The following is a 14,865-nucleotide window of genomic DNA, read 5'->3' on the forward strand; positions in this document are numbered from 1 at the left end:
TTCTTTCAGCCTGTTTTTTGTGTTTCTTTGCAGAAACTTTCAGTTTTGAATTAATTTTTAGTATGTTGTATGCATGTGGAGATACTGCTTAAAACCCAATGAGACATTTTAGAAAAAAGGTGGAATGTGAACATTAGCAGCAATCTTTCTACTTAAAATTCATTTTTTGTGGGGGAATTAGAAAAAAAGTGGTTAATATGGAAGCATATAGTATAAAAATTCTTATTTTGTGCTTTTTTCAAGAGATGTTTACTTAGCACACTACAAATAGCAGAATATACTGCCTTATGCCATAGTTTTTGTTTAATTTTTATTACTATAAGCTTCAACTGTTCACTTCAACTATCCATTCCCAAGTAACACTCACGAACACTTTAGAAATCTTAAAAAAAAAAAAAAAAAAAAAAAAAAAAAGGCAGGTGCTTAGTAGCTTCTGTTGAATAACTCTCCGGACTATTGTCCATTTCAAATAAGTTTTTAGTTCTGCAATCCCGATGTCTTAAATTTAGAAATTTGACCCACCCTTAAAATCAAATCTGACTTGCAAAGAAAATATTTGCAGACAGTAAGAAGTCTGGAAAACCAAGTAGTGTGATAGAAACCAGTTATACTACCAAACATTTCAATACTTTATCTGTTAGTTTATATGCATAGAAGTGTAGAAATTTACATCTAACCTGTGAATCTCTATTGCTGTCTAGTTTTAGAAACATTACTTTTTCTGCAGACAGTAAGTAACCAGCAGAATAGGACCTGACAAGTTACAGAACTTTACACATCCTATTTTTACTGATTTATTTATTATAAAATTATTTAATGCTAATAGAATGATGAAGTTTCATAGAAACATGTAAACATCAGGAAACGTACATTCAGGTTAAATTACAATAAAACTATCTTCATGCTTGATTTGTCTCTATATCATGTTACCATTATTCTGTCTCTGTTTAAAGGGAACTCAGTATCATGGTGAAGAAATCTATTTGAAGATGTGTTCTCATTGGTATGAAATGCTCTCTTTGTAGGTAGTATGAAAGGCCAGCTATCCCTTAACGAGATCGAAACATCCTTATGTGTGGTACTTGTACCTCTGCCTGTTAATAAGGCTGTATAAGCCCTATGAAAACATCTTCCCGGTTATTTGTAGTTTTTCCAAAATTTAGACTGAAGGTGACTTTCAATGCCAGTTGAGTTGGTTTTGCTTTTGATTTAAATTTAGAAAGGTTAAGGAAAGAGGTTTAGAAGAAAAAAATATTTTATTTTTCCTTATTCTAATTTTAAACAGATTTTAGAAGCCATATGGAGTTGCCTTTTGCTGGTTTTGACCTAAATTTGGTCAAGCTGTAAACTTCTGGCAAAATGTTGTTTGGAAAAGAGAACTGTCAACATTTTTGTAACTTTGTACCAGGTTTCTGTCCATACTAGACACACTCCAACCACACAGGCTTTCCACCTTTCTGTCTGTGCACTTTCCATAACAGAATGACTGAGAAGCCAGTCTTCTTTCTTTTCCTTCTCTCGAATTATACTTCCCATCTAGACAGTATGGAGAAGGAAATAACTGCAATACAGTGGTGGGAGGAGGAAAGGGTCTGGGTCTGCTTGGAATGTTTGGAAGCAGAACATGTAAGAGACAAAGCTGAAGGTGTAATGAATTACCTATATGTGCATTATTTGGCTCTTACTTTGAATGAAAATAGAAATGAAGCACCACTGCTTATTTACTCACATTTATGGATGTGATGCTATTTGTGGTGGGATTAAATAGGGTGAAACTGAGGGGTAAAATCAGTCGTGTTTTTTTTTTTTGTTTGTTTGTTTTTTAGCTTATCTGTTCATCTGTAGGAAAACACTAGATTTCTGGTTTCTCTTACCTAGTTTATAAAGGTGTCTACAAACTCATGGACATATCTAGAATTTCCATTTCTTAGAAGTCTTAAGTTCTCTTTCATTGCCTAGTTTCTGTTTCAAAATAGATTTTCAAGTATCAAGCAGGTTTAACAATATCCATTTACTGACTACATAATATTGTTTTTCTGGACCTGTTTAAGTGAAATATTCCTGTGTAGTTTCGATGAGGATGTAGACTGTGTCTCGATTTTTTTTTTTTTTTTTTTCTTTTTTAATAAATTATCCATTTTGAATAGTTGCTATTTTTACATTCTCTCCTGTGGTGTCTAATGTGATTACCATAGTTATCATAGCTTCCCTGCCCACTTCACTGGTTTGTAACTGGATGGCATTTGAAATAGCTCCAGTAATTTTGTATATTAAAACAAGTTGGAGAGAACTATAATGTGAAGGTATTGATTTATTAGCAGGAAGTTGATTCGTTTGTAGCATAGACAGTAGAAGTACGAAGTAATGGGAAGGTAATGCTCATCACAGTGGATCTTGGAACAGAGCTTAGATGTGTCTTATGTGGCTGTTACTGTCAGTCTGATCACTTCTGTGTCCAGAAACACTCAGAAGTGGTGTCATAACTTGTATTGTTCAAAAGAAACCTTAAGTATTTTTCTGTCATGTTTCTAATCTCTTTGGATATCTTCTGTTTTTTTTTTTTTGGCACTTCAGCTCTGTCTAGCTGAATTTATATTTGAGAAGAATAACTTGAATTCCTGCAAAGTTTTGCACAAATAAAAGCCAAGTTATTTGCTCAAGTTGCTTAAGTGGGCAAAGCATGAACCCAGCAAGTCAAATTGTAAAAAAATTAAACGCTAGTGTATGTACATTAGGTTCCCTTACAAAAAAAGGAAACTATTGTTTGATCCAAGTTTAGCACTTACAACTTGCTCTCTGTATTTAACTGCCAAATCTTAAGTAATGCAGGGTAATTTTCTATAGAAATGCAGATTGCCTCACAGTTGCTTTGTACTCCTAGTAGACTACTAGAACCTATTACTCAGGTTTAAAAACAGAAAATGTTTGCAGAGGTAATAGTGAATTTTCCACTTCAGGAAGTGAGGACAAAATCTCATTTTAAAGCAGTTCTCAAAATCTCTCTCTTGTAACCACTTAGTGAATCTACATAAGAACAGCTTGTCCTCCAAAGTTGTCATAAAATTTAAGATTTGTGGTTCTCCAAAGTGTTTTTAAGCCTTTGTGGGCCTATTAAAATTTTAAGTTTCTTGAAGGAATATTAAGTAATTGGAAATTCTTGCATTGAAGAAGTTCACTTGTGTCTCTTCAGTTTTGCTGTTGCTTTATACACTGCTGCATTCATTTCTTTAGAGAGCCCTCATTTAAACTTTAGAATGTGCATCTTCCTGTATATTTGTTAGCAAATTTTTACAAAGCTTCTTTCTTTCCCCCTCCCCCTTTTCCCTGCGCTGCTTTTAAAAGATAATCACTAAGCTCTTCTTTCATTTGAATGCTTATAAAAATTATGGGAGATATTATTACAGGTCTCTTTGCAGAGACCTGTAATTAAAGGACGACCTGTAGTCCTACTGTGGTTGGATTTTTTTTTTTCTCCTTCAGATTGCTATTTGAGGATGTTTGGGTAGGAGGAATTTTTGAGCATTTAGTAAAGTCATCATGTTTCTTGAGTGATCAAGTGGTAGTTTCTTCCCTGAATCAATTAATATTATCCCTGTCCTCTTGTATGATAGATGCTTGGCTGCTGTCTGCCTACTTGATCTATATGATTGCAAGTTCCTTTAATCAAAGCAGTGTCTGTCACTTCTTTTAGATTTGGATTTTAAACACTCATTCCATATCTGGGTGCCACCTTAGTGGCACAAACCAGGGACAGGAAAGTGTTTCCACTTTTAGATGTCCATCTTTGATTTCATTTCCCTTTTTTCATTTCCAACTGGGCCTGTAGGGATAAAACACAGAGATAACAAGGAAGGTAGAACTTTTTACAATAGCTAAGAGAACTAAAGATTTCTGAAAAATAATTAACAATTTTGAAATAGTGTTCTACCCTTGAGCCTAATTTCTGATTTGATAGCTGTAAGGATTAGCGTCTTTGGTTCAGTCAAATCATTTGGCTTTTCCTGTGCCATCTCTTTACGTGGAGGGACAGGCGGGTATCCCTTAAAAGACTCATTCTTTATTTCCTTTGACCTCCAAGGAAAGGAACAGCAGCTCTTTCACTGTATCCTCCCATCTAAACTCTTTGAAACCACTAGTACCTGTCCCCTTGCTGCTATTTAGTGATAGTGCTTTTAGTGTTTTTTCTAATGGTCATGCTGAAAGAGGAGGGGAAAAGATGAAGCTATTCATATCTCCTTGTCAGTTCCTGCCCTGCTGCTTTAGAATGCCACATGACCCATAAAAAAAAACGAAACCCCAGCCATCTGGGTCAAAGCCAGAGGAGAATAAACTTGATAGCTTGTCCTGGCACGTTAACACCTTCATTTAGGAACATACTTTCACTGGTCATGGATTAAAATAGATTACTCATAGATTAAAAAACAAGACAGTTTCCTTGCACTGTTTATCAAAACAAGCCTGCAAGAGCAAGACTTGTCAGGTTTGATATAGTTTATTGCTGGTCTAAGGGTGCCAAACTTGTAAGATATGTTGGGAACATAATATACCTGTAAGTCTGTTAGAAACCTGCAAGAGTATAATCAACCTTAAGTCTACAGTCTTTAAGACTTGTGACTGCTTTTTAAGGTACTTGTTGAACTGATATGCTCACTCAACTTCTGCTTCCTTCCTTCTGTGCTATTTTTCAAAGATAATTTATTGATCTGTTTGTCCTTTTAGAGCAAAGCAAAAATTTGGGAGTTTGCTTTAATAAATGTCCCCTTGAAACCAAACAATTTTGTGAGGGAAGGAAAAAGACTGTGAAGTTTGTTTGCTAGTGGATTGTTTCTGTGCTTCAGACTTCTGTAAGGTCATGGAATGTAAACGTGGAACTTACCTGTAGCTTCCTCACTGCTTAGAGAAGTGCTGCTAGATTGCACTGTCTTTAATTTCCTCACTTATTTCTAGCATCAAACACTGATTTCTAAAAATGCTTTTTTTGTATTCCTTAAAGGCCTTTCTATTTTATCTAGTTTGTATTAAATTATTAAACCAACTGAGATGAACAATTTATTAGAATAGCCTAATTTATTTTCTACTGCCTTCATATTCTGGGAGGTCACTTTCCTATTCTTCCTTTGGGTCATTTAATATCATATTCTCATTCTCAGGGTTATAATCTGGGAACAACATGTTCATTTTCTCTTTTATGTAGATGTCTTATGAATCTTAATGTTCTGCCAGTCATTTGTGTACACATCTTACTAGAGCAATTTGCATTAAATCAGTCTGTGATATTCATGTGAATGGCTTTGAAATACAAAAGTAGATGTAGAAGTTATCCTGAAGTGCAAATCTTTGTGGTTGAATTAATGAGTACTTAGGGCATGATTTTTTTTTTTTTCCTTCCAAAAAAATGAAAGCAATATAATCATTTTTAACTCTTAAGACTAGGAAATTAATTAAAGCTGATACTTTAGCCTTATAATGCTAACTTACTGTGTGTCACTGAGCAGCTGGTGCCTCAGAGACACTCCACTTGCCTGTTGGATATTGTGAAACTTCACAAGTATGATGTCCTTCAGTTTCTGACTAGTCACTGGTACTCCGATTTTTTCTTTTTAAAAGGTTCTGTAAGTTTTATTTTATTGTTTTGCTTTGCATTTTTATGCCACGGTGTTATCCAAGGTGAACTGGGATTCCACTTTTTCTACTTAGTGTGTTATATACTATATTTGTCTTTTGATCTGATGTTTTTTGTTACTGTAGTGGGTACACTTGATGTGCTGGAACTTTACTGTCTGCCATGGGCCTTCATCTTTCCAGCTTGCTGTTTCTGGCTTGCCTCCTTTCTTCTCTACCCCTCCAGTCTCCTTGCTGCCTGTCTTTTCCAAGAGTTGCTATCACTCCATCTGTTCTCCTGATGCTCTTCTTGGATCTCAGTGGCTGGTATGCCCATTAGCCAGTATTGCTTCTACCACCAGGTATGTGCTTTCAGAACTGGCCTGTCGGTGGTGGTGAGCTAACTGTAGCATTTCAAGCCAAAAGGAGTGGGCATGCTGCTTTCTCCGCAATGCTAATGGATGAGCACGTGGCTGGGCACGTAAGCATGTTCTTGACCCAAGGGCCTTGCATGTAAGCATGTTCTTACCTCTAAACAGTGCTATGTGTTTCTTGGCTGTAGCTCAGAGAATAAGCTCAGTTTTCCTTTCAGCTTTGTGTAGACTATTAAAAAATTTTAATCTTTTTCTGTAGAGGTAAAAGCTTTTGACTAGAGGTGTGCTTTCATGAAGAAAACTTGGCCAATGAAGCTGTTACAATTAAACAGAAGTGATCTGAGCCATTCAGCTTATCTGAGGCAGACAGGCTCAGCAGGGCTTCTGAGAACAGCATGGACAACCGACAAGTGCCAGGGCACTTGGTATGCAGTGAGGGGCTTGGTCTCTGCCATGTTCCTGTAGGTGCTGGACCATCTCTGAGGGAGAAGCGATCTTCAGTTGGCTGCTCTTTCCATGCATGTACGAAGAGAGAAAATTGACTTACAACTTCAAAAAGCCCAAAGTTTTAGAGGGATTACAGAATGCAATAGAGAATGCACAGTATGTAAGATTGTTCTAGCTGAAAAATGAACAGCTGCAAATACCCCATTGAAACACACAGGGTTTTGAGAAGTACCTTCACTGATCCATAAAAGTAATGTATAAAACTGAGCAAAAATAAGTAATGGTAGAATACTGCTTAAAAACTAGATCAATATCTTATTTTTTCAGTAATCCTGTTTGCCTACCTTGATCTTTCTTTGGCCAGAAGGATAGGGTGTAATTAATGAAAATTGATTTAGCTTGAAGAATAAAGCATTAACAGTTAGCTGTTGTAATAAAAATTAAACATCTAGAAAATTTGCTCTATTTTTGGTGTGTCTGCCTCAAACAGTCTCTAAATCAGTTGGAAGTTGCTTTGTTAATGTAGATTTGTTAAACAGTACATTGGGAAGAACTTCTGTACTTTTGTACAAAAAATACTTTTGTATTTTTATAATTTTTAGAGCCTAAGATTGAATTAATACTTTTTTGCAAAAATATATGTATTTTGAGGACACCGTATCCTGTAACATAACTCTATAATAACAGATGTAAAAATCCAATTGCTTGGGAGTGAGACTTGTAGAACAGACATGTTATCCTTTTAGAATGGTATCTTGTCTCTGAAAATATGTAATTTTTAAGGAATAGATTATATGGTATGTTGGGCCTACTGCCAACATCAGTTTTGTTTTCATCTAAATGATGACTCTGGGGGTGCAAACGTATTTTTATTGGTATCAGCAAAGCAAGTGGCCATTACCTTAAACAACACTGGAAGATGGAGCTCTGAGACAGTTCTGTTGTGATACCCACTGGCACGTTTGCAAGTGTTAGAGGAGACAGAGGTAACAGTTTCTTAAACAGAATCATTTAGCAGTACGGTGCCTGACTGAAATCTCTAGCTCACTGCTTCAAAATACTGTATAAGCACTAAAGGAAGTATAGCAATATACAGTCTATATCAAGAAGGATAAATACAGACCACATGACCTCCTCTAGAAAACCTCAAAAATCCTCCCCTAATTAGTTTTATTCCTAAAAGCAAAAGTTCCAGAAGCTCCTTGAAGTCTACGAGGGATTTCACTATTGCTATTGATTTAATATGAAAGTGCTCAGATACCGTAGCAATGGGTGGCAGCATAAAGCACCGATAAATCAATTAATAGAGTTTAGCCTTGGGGTGTGTATTAGCTAATCTAGTCTCATCTGTCATATATCACAAGCCATTACATTTCTCCCTGTTACCTCTGTACCGAACCCAATAATTTGACTAACGTGTAACTTGTGTCCAGCTAAATCATACCCTTCAGAGAAATGTTGAGTCCGGGTTTGAAGGCATGAAGAGGGAAAATACTTCCCTTTGCCAGTTTGTTACAATGGCTCATCATTCTCATGGTGACGCGTGTGTGGATCACAACTCATTTGAATTTTTCTGGCATTAGCTTCCAGCCACTGCTTCTTTTTATGCCTCTCTACCAGGGCAAGTAACTCCTCAATATCCAGCAGTTCCTCCTCATGGAGGTACTTCGGTGTTATAATCAAATCACTTCTCAAATTCCTTTTGGATAAGGCAAACAAATTGAGCTCATGAACTCTCACTAAAACACATATGTCATTTAAGTTTTGTGGCTCTTTCTGTCTACCTTCATCAATTTTCCAGAGTCTTCCTTCAAATCTGGGCACCAGGATGATATACAGGATTTCAGTATTGTTAAGGACTTGGTAATTTTAATACATTGGTGAAATTTTCCTAGTAATTTCTGAATTTATACCTTGAATGCTTGTGTTAGCTGGGATTTCCATTCCTGGGATAATATCTACATTCCTCCATGTGGGGGCATTTGTCTTTGTTAAAATGAGCTCAGCCTGGTGCCATTTCACCACAGCAGTGCAGATTCATCTGCAAAACTGATGTCATTACCACTTTTTATCATCTTGCCAGGTAGTGTTGTCTGCAAACTTCATCACCCATGATTTTATATTTACTTCCAAATTACCAATGAAAGCTTTTAATAATATTATGCCCTTTATAACATTGCTGGAAACAGCTCTTTAAACTTTTCTATCAGAGTTTATTTGTTGAGAGTGGCCAGTTAATCTTGCAAGATTTTGATGTTTCTGTTTTTACTCTGCATAGCATAATTTCAACTTCATGGAACAAAAAAAAATATATTCAGGTATAAATATCAGATTTGCTTGACAAGCTGTATTTTCCTGTAAATCACATTGATTACTTGTGATTGTAATATTTTTCTTTTAATTCTCTTACAGTTAACTGTGTTGCAACTTTTGTTATAGTTTTTATGTGGGAATAGTCTTGTAGTAGTCTGACTACAAGTAACTTCAAATTTTTAATAATACTAAAATTATTTAGGTTATATTTTGAAATTTTCTGGGAATGCTAAGATTTATTGGAACTATTAACAGCATCATTCTTCAGGAAATTCTTTCATGGTTTCCTACTGTAAATTGTCTAGATCTGCTGGTTTTGAAATATTTATACCTGGTCATTGTTTGTTTAGCTTTCTTCTGGTTTGCTAATGGACAAGAAAGTATTTCAGTATCCTTATGTGATGCAAATGTATTTTATTTTTGAATGCAGAAGACTTACTTGAATGCTTTTGCATTATCAATGACATTATCATTAGTAGTGAAACCAGTTTATTTCTTCTTCATTTATTCCAAAAATTACAACATTGTATTCTTATCCTTCCCTTCATTCTGCCAGCTGCAGAGATTTTTTATTTTCTCCCAGATGTAATACTTCTCAATTTTGCATTATGAACATTATATTTCCTACATAATTTAGTAATTTCTGATTTTACATTTTGTTATTTTTATCTTGCTGAAACTTCACTTGGCATCATCATCTTTGTGTCACTCTAAGTTGCTTGTCTGCTGGATGGAGTACTGGACAAAGCTGGTTTATCTGCAGTTACTCTCTGCATCTTTTCATGTCCAGGTTTGGTGAAACTTCTGAAACATGAATTTTTCCAGAAGATAATGACTTTGTTTACAGTCTTTGACATCAGGTGTTCACACAGAATATGAAGCAGGCTAACTAACTTGGTATAGGGGTTTTCCTCCAGGAGAATCAACAGATTTCAAGTCTGTTCTAGTCAGCACACAGGAGGGAGGGAGATGTGAAGGTGTGAGGGGAAGAAAGAATTGTTAGTTTTCAAGTCCGGTCATATTGGTAAGCACAAATTCCATAATATCATCTTAGAGCTAATGTCCTGGAGATGTGTTGGAGTCTGACATCTTGTCAAAAGAGGAGATACCACAGTCATTTATTCCCTTTGGGGTCATGCTACAGGGAGGCTGTGATGTGGCGTTAAACAAAAAAATGCCCCCCTATCCCTGTTGTCTTTTTGTGCAGAAAGTTACCTGTACATGTGTAGGATGATCAGTACAAAGACACAAGGAAGAGCACTCCTGTCCCCAGCTTCTAATGTTTTAATATCTGGATTGAATGTAGACATGACAGAGAAGTAGTAACTTCTTAAACCTGAATGACTGTTGTTGACAAATGCTGCACCCACTTTTTATGGGTGTAAAATAGGTGGTAAACTGAATAAGAAGAAATATATCTTAGAGCCAAAGCAGAAAAGACCAAATGCAGGTTAGGAATAGTAACAAGTAAAGTAGCTCCTAGATCTTCTAAAAAAAATCACAGAATGGTTGAGATTGGAAGGGACCTCTGGAGGTCATCTAGTCCAAACCACCTGCTCAGGCAGGGCCACCTGGGGCTGGTTGCCCAGGACCAGGTCCAGATGGCTTTTGAATATCTCCAAGGATGGAGACTCCACAAACTCCTTTGGCAACCTGTGTCAGTACTTGGTCACCCTTGCAGTAAAAAAAGTGTTTCCCAGTGTTCAGAGGGAACTTCTGTGTTTCAGTTTGTGCCCATTGTCTCTTGATTAAAATGATGAAAACCAAACCCTTTAGAGAACGTACATGATGCCCATTCCCTTCAGACTGCAACAAGGAACAACCTTGCTGGCTAGGCTAGAAACTGCTTCAAAACAGAGTTTGTGTCTGTCCTGGGTTTGGCTCTGCTACCAAAAAAATCCCTCCACTCAGTCAAACCCAGGACATTGTCTTGCAGTTTTCCTCCTTAAAGTTAATAATCTAATTACGGTATCTCTGCAAATTACTAGGAAATAAACAGATTATGAACTTTGGAGGAATGGAGATGTTCTTTCCATGACAATGTTTCTGCTGCAGTGAAGGAAAAAATCCTAATGGTACAGTCAGAGTTATTTCCATCAGAGTGCCCTAGTTTTTGTCTGCAGTGTCCTTGAACTGGCCTGTAGAAGATTACTTTTTACATGGCAGTCCTTTAAGTTGCAATCTTGTATTGATACAAAAATACATAATTATTCATAATGGTCTTATGTATTGTTATACTGGATAACCTGTCCTGAAGTACCTTATAGTTATTTCTCTTCCTTTACGTTATTTTTTCTCGCTTCAATAATATTGACACCCATAACTTTGTAATGGAAGGAAGGTGGTTTTGGCTGTTATTTCTGCAATATGCCAGGTACTGCTTTTGAATATCCTTTGGTGCTACATGGAGTCCATGCATGAGAAAATGTTATAGTTCCTTTACTGAAGACATATGTTGGATTTATAGCATCAAACTTCTCTGAACTAATGATGGTAGACCACCATTTAAATGAAAGGAGGAAAATAGGGATTTCCAGAATTCTGCAACATGATTTATCTCACCCTAAGGTAGACATATAATGTAAATTAAAAAAAATCATACTCTAAAAGTAGTTGTTTTTTCACTGCTGATAGAGACTAGGAAGTTAGCTCAGAAGCAAGTGCTGCAATGCAGACTCCTAATGTGAGCTAAGCTGAATCCCAGCCAAAGCAGGATCCATTTAAGTTTTATTCCTTGCCATTCTACCTACTTGTGAATATATCCAGGAAAGAATGTTGATTTTTCTGGAACATATTTCTTTGAAATTATTGCTTGAATAATTTAATTGCTAAGTGTTGGTCTGTGGTTAGTCTAAGAGAAATCGCTAGATAGTAAGTGATACCTGTTCTGTTTCCTGACTGAGCAGGAAAACATCCTGTAATAGGATTTTTGATGCAAATGCAAATGTAATTCTAAATTATTATATTTTTCCTAGCTAATATATCTTAAAAATCCACTGTGTGTTAGTTATTGTTGTTAGTAACCTTGAAGATGATCTAACAATGATCAAAGAAGTTCAGACTAGACATTGGGAAAAACTTCTTCACTGCGAGGATGGTCGGTCACTGGAACAGGCTCCCCAGGGAAGTGGTCACGGCACCAACCCTGTCAGAGTTCAAGGGGAGTCTGGGCAGTGCTCTTAGTCATATGGTTTAGTTTTAGGTAGTCCTGTGAGGAGCAAGGAGTTGAACTCAATCGTCCTTATGGATCCCTTCAGACTTGAGAGATTCTATGATTCTAAAGCAAATTAACTTCAGTCAACTAACTGTTACAGCATCTGCACACTGAATGTGTAGGGTATTGTCAGTTTGGAAGTTTTGGCTGATGTGAATTATGGTTGCCTCCACTTCTGCTCCTCAGTCAGCATTTCTAATTCTGGCTGCCAGATTTCAGTTTGCCAATATAATTTTGATCAGAAAATGTCTTTATGTAGGTATTGCATGATTAAAATAAAAAGACTTGAATTTCAGAGACTGATATGAGGCCCTTCTGTCTTTCATTTCTGGGAAGGAATCCATCTAGCCCAACAAAATTGACTAGAAACTTTCCAAAAGTTACTTTCTTTTCACTTGTGCTCTGTGTGTGTTTGTAAGTACTGGCAGACAGCAGCTTGAACAACTCTCTGCCAAATTGTCATATTCAAGATCTGCATTTATTTTCAGCACTGTGGAAACACTGCTTCCCACCTACTGTCTTGTGATCCAGGGCTGAATAGAAGCTTGTATCACATCAGCTATGGAAATAAACATCTCTCTTTTTCAGCTTGTTGAAAGACAGTAAATGTCAAGGCCATATAAGGGATTTATTGACTAGGTGTTTGAAAGAACTTTAAATGAAAACCAAGAAGATAACAATTAAGTTAATGACTTGAAGTCATCCTTACCCTGAAAAATTCTTGATTGTGCAAAAATTAGTAAAAACAGTGCTATCTGACTTATTAGTCATGCTCTTCTGGTCCACTGAGTTGTTTAAAATTAGCCCACTTCAGTCACTTAAAAGCCAAGCATATTTGATTGCTCATACATCAATGTTTGCATATAAATGTCCTCAAAATACAAGCAGAGTGGAATGCTCTCCCTTATGCTTACGACAAATCCAACTCAACAGTGATTCTAGGGTATTTTCTTTGAGACTGTGTGTCTCTGGATGCCACGTGGCTGGATTGAAGCCCTCCTGTCAGTCATTACCTTCTGGGCAACCTTATGTTTTACACCATCAGATCATCAATGGATAATGACACAATATTCTAAAGATTATTTTCCATATGGGAATAGCCTCATCTCTGTTTCTCTGTAAGCTGGGAGGCCAAGGTCTTTTTGCCTGTGTTTGCCTCTGAGACCTCTCAGACACTTTCCTGATTCCAGGGTGACACTATCTGACATAAGTCTCTGCCCAGTCCCTCAGCCCTAGAGCATTACAGAAGATGAGGAATTAAGTATCCTAATTACCTTGTGTGGTCACAACATTCTCTTTCCTCTACCTCCTCCTTTCTTGTATGCCTTCACCACAATTTACACCTTTTCATAGCAGTCTCTAAGGTCTTGTACCTGAAATTCAAGCATCTTCATATTCTGGAAAGGTAACAGGATGGCCCACGTAATTCAAGTGGGTTTGTTTACTCACAGTGAGAAATCTCTGTGTCTATATAAAGACAGACACTGATGCTGGTAGATAAAACATGATCTCAGTTTTGGGCTTTGTGTATGGGCAAGGATCTGTTGTCCCCTGGGCAACCATGCCGGTTTAGGCTATATGGAAAAAATCTCAAAAATTGGAACCTTTCCATTAACTTAGTAAAAGTTATTTTGGCTGTCATTTTTGTTTTTATGCCTTCTTGTAGAAACAGTTTTGGTTTTCTTCTGTGCTTCTGTAGTACATTTGCTTAAAGGCATCTGCTCTTGCATCTAGAAATCCTGTACCAGTGTGGAATCTGAATTCAGGGTTTGAGTTAGCTTAAAGGGACTTTTGTGGCTAATCTCTTGTACGCTGGATTTTTCTAGGATGAGGTTTCAACACATGGTTGCATGAGTACTATGGTAAGTCTCATCTTAAGGATGATCCTTCTGTGTTTCTTCCAAAACCCTATTTCTCTTCAGCAGAAGACATTATATGCACTGAATATTAGAATTTCCTCCCTCCTATAATGAGTTGTCATTACTTTTGCCGCAGAAAGGGCTTTTATTTTAGCAGGTTGTGTCAAAGGTCATCCCCCTGAATCACTCATGGCGTGATGACTTGCAATATTACAGCAAAGGTGGAACCTGCTTGTGTAGTTCATGTTTATAACCTGTCACAGGCTCTGTATATGAAATTGCTTCCAGATTTGAGAAGCTGATAGATGGAGTACTGTTTGGGCTCAGTCTTTCACCTGGAAGTTTTTAGATAGGAGGTTGGTCCAATCTTGCTTTCCACAGTTTGTGGAAATGAGTGAGGGCTCTGATGATGAAGGGACCACTGTTCTCAGCATAAACCTGCCTGTGAACAGTCAATGGAGGATGAGAAGAAGGTTTCTTAGAAGTAATTGTATAATCTTCATAGTGCACTTTGCATAATCACCTTCAACATCTGCCGACTCCCCTCTCACTTTGTTTTCAGTGTTGTATATGTTTGGGCCAATGGTGGCAGGTTCTTGCACCTGTTTATATTGTGTGGGAGAGAGTTATGCCATGCACAGGGAGAATTGAAATTTTTAAAGGTCTCTGAGTTTAAGCATGGCTGTACTCTTGGCACAGTGGGAATGTGAATATAAACAGCAAATAGACTGTGAAGAACTTCCGTTTAGGGATAAACTATCTTCCTTTTCCATCATTTAAAGGACTCTACTGAAGGAGACGGAAATGCTTGTGAGGTTGCTGTGCTTGAAGGAAAGGCACTTTTTGACAAGAGATTACCACTCTACCACAGGCTATTTTATTTCTGGTCATTTTTCTTCTTGTCACAGATTCCCTTTGCAGCTGAAATCTGGAACTTCACATCAGAATGTGCCTAAAAAAGGAAAATGTTGACAAAAGCAAGACTCATTAAAACTGAACAAGAAGATGCCTATGTTAAAGGATAACACAAGGTCTAGTTACAGTAGCCCTCCCTCAC

The 14,865-nt window shown here is 36.9% G+C and overlaps 1 protein-coding gene across 1 annotated transcript in view; it reads left to right on the forward strand.

Annotated features, from left to right (window-relative positions):
• GXYLT1 (glucoside xylosyltransferase 1) overlaps positions 1-14,865 on the forward strand; it is a 63,838-nt gene that overhangs the window by 35,087 nt on the left and 13,886 nt on the right. The gene's annotated exons all lie outside the window — the stretch shown is intronic.

This window comes from Tyto alba, unplaced genomic scaffold (assembly GCF_018691265.1).
Source record: "Tyto alba isolate M040663 unplaced genomic scaffold, T.alba_DEE_v4.0 Super-Scaffold_2, whole genome shotgun sequence".
NCBI classification, from domain to species: domain Eukaryota; kingdom Metazoa; phylum Chordata; class Aves; order Strigiformes; family Tytonidae; genus Tyto; species Tyto alba.